Genomic DNA, 2447 nt, shown 5'->3' on the forward strand with positions numbered 1-2447 from the left:
GGGGTCAAGGGCCCGTGAGTCCGACTGTGTCTGAGCAGCCCCCTCTGACCCAGCTGGAAAGGCTCTAGTGCAGGTCATGTGGTCATTCGGGGCGGATTCTCTAAGTCTGTGCATCTCACGTTTCTTTTGAGCCACTGCAATTCTGCTTTGCTTCTCGAGCACAGTGCCCTCTCTGATGTGGGCACGCCATGCCAGGCGGCCCTGTGCCAGTGTCTCCCGGGTCTCACAATCAATTCCAAAGTCCTTCAGGCAGACCTTGAGAGTGGCCTGGTATCACATCTTCTGACCTCCTTGTGAGTGAGCGCTTGCCCCGTGTGAGCTCTCTGTACAAGAGGAGTACGTTTGGCATCCAGACAACGTGGCCGGCCCATCGGAGCTGCACCCTCTGAGTGGAGTCTGAATGCTTGGCGGTATTGTTAGAGAAAGGACCTCAGTGTCCAAAGCCTTATCCTGCCAGGTGATCTTCAGAATCTTCCTAAGACAATTTAAACAGAAGAGATTCGGTTTCCTGGCATGGGGTTGGTATGCTGCCCAGGTTTCACAGGCATACGACAATGAGTCAGCCCAACAGCTCTGTAGACCTTCAGTTTGGTAGGCAGCCTAGCACCTCTTCTCTCCCCCACTTTCCTTGGGAGCCTCCTAAACACTGAGCTAGCTCTGGTAATGCATGGGTCAACCTTATCGTCTACAGGTACATCTCTGGAAAGCATACTGCCAAGGTACGGGAACTTATTTAAAACTCCATTTGCTAGAGCCAGTGGTTTGATGTATGTGGTGGTGTATGATGCATGTGGTTTGATGTATGTGGTGTGGGGCTGGCTGGTGGAGAACCTAGGTTTTCTGGGTGTTAATGGTCAGGCTAAAATGAACACAAGGGACACAGAATCAATCTATATTTTGTTGCATCTCAGCCTCAGGGGCTGCATTGAGTGCAAAAAGTCACACACCAACTCTCTTTCCACTTTAGTCTTGGCTTGTAGCCTTTTCAAGTTAAATGTTTACCATCAGTGTGGGAGCTGACCTTGACGCCGTGTTTGTCGTTATTGGAGGTGTCTGACAACATCACTGCAAACATCATGCTAAATAGCATGGGAGCAAGCACACAACCCTGCTTCCCTCCATTGGTGACTGTGAATGTGTGAGAGTATCATCTATTATCCAGAACCCGGGCAAGCATGCTGTCATGGAACTGACGTACAATAACTGATGAACTTCTCTGGGCAACCACTTTTGCCACGATCTTCCACAAGCCCTCACGACTGATAGTATCAAAGACCTTGGTCAGATTGCCGGCCTTTGTGTACACACCTCTGTTCTGCCCCTGGCAGACGCCCCCCTAATTCACCCATGGGTTGGAGACCCCTCGGTGACCCTCAGCCTGATTTAGTCCATCTGCCAAAGTGGTTTTCTAGGGTGTGACTGCTGTACGTGCTACGGCTTCTTGGAGCCACAGGTGAGAGCTGGGTGGATCAGGTGGATGCCAAAGGTGGACACCAGGGGTCCTAGCCTTCCCTGGACACACACCTGACACCCTTCTAAGGTCATCAAGTTGCAGAGAAGACAGATCCATAATCCCCTGCTTCCTTCCATGTCACAAGAGCGGGATAAACCTAGTTAAACAGTCATGATCTCATAACACCCTAAGGAAACAAACCTCATCGAACAGACTGAATGTGGTTATGGATGAAGCTGCAGGTGGAGGATTCACAATGGGCTGACTGAGGAGGAGTATTTACCTATCACCAAGGACTCAGGGAAGGCTGGGATTCTTCCTCTGCCTTCTCATCTCAGGAACGCTTAAAGCACTAGTGAATGTTCACATCCCCTGGGGCAGGTTTTGGTCAGCTGAGGTTAATATTAACCCAAAGTGGCAGGAGGAATGAAGGGAAATCCAAACGTCTGTCCCCAACATTTGGCCTGGTGGCTAAAGAGCCAGGGGGACCCTGGGCGGACAGTTCTCTGGACACTCTCAAGGACCGCTGAGCTCCTGAGCTGAGAAGGTACTCACCTGCATCAGCAGAGGGAGGTCCCTCACCCATAGTGAATTCTGAGCTCCAGTCCGTCCCTGGGCTGTGGGTCTTTGAACTTGGGCCTCCCACGCTCCTTTCTCTCTGGGTGATGAGCTGGCAGCCTTACCTGAGCCTTTGGAAAAGAAAGGAACAAACCAGGAAAACAGACCCGTCAAAAGCAGGAGTGGCCCTAGGGAAGGTGATGCAGACACCCCAACAGCTGTGAGGATGCATCGGGAGGGGGCCGGGGCAGAGGTCTTTGGAGCGGCTGCTGTGCCGTCTGCTGAGGAGGCCGGAGAGCTTTGGCGGCCTCACCAGCAAGGCCTCAGTGGCTGCGGGTCAGAGACAGAAAGCAGAGAGTTTACTAGGAAGACCCCGATTCCAAGGCAGAGATTTGGCGGCCTGGGTCAGCAGCACTGAGCAGCCACTTAGGGGAGA

General features: G+C 52.3%; 1 long non-coding RNA gene across 1 annotated transcript in view; it reads right to left on the reverse strand.

Annotated features, from left to right (window-relative positions):
- Nucleotides 1–435: 435 nt before the first annotated feature.
- LOC114031671 overlaps nt 436–2447 on the reverse strand; it is a 3746-nt gene continuing 1734 nt past the window's right edge. The window contains exons 2-3 of the long non-coding RNA XR_003567765.1: nt 2009–2142; nt 436–475 (exon numbers count right to left, since the gene is read on the reverse strand). This is a non-coding gene — a long non-coding RNA (uncharacterized LOC114031671). The remainder of the gene's footprint in view (nt 476–2008; nt 2143–2447) is intronic.

This window comes from Vombatus ursinus, unplaced genomic scaffold (assembly GCF_900497805.2).
Source record: "Vombatus ursinus unplaced genomic scaffold, bare-nosed wombat genome assembly UNPS02015219.1, whole genome shotgun sequence".
Lineage (NCBI taxonomy): Eukaryota > Metazoa > Chordata > Mammalia > Diprotodontia > Vombatidae > Vombatus > Vombatus ursinus.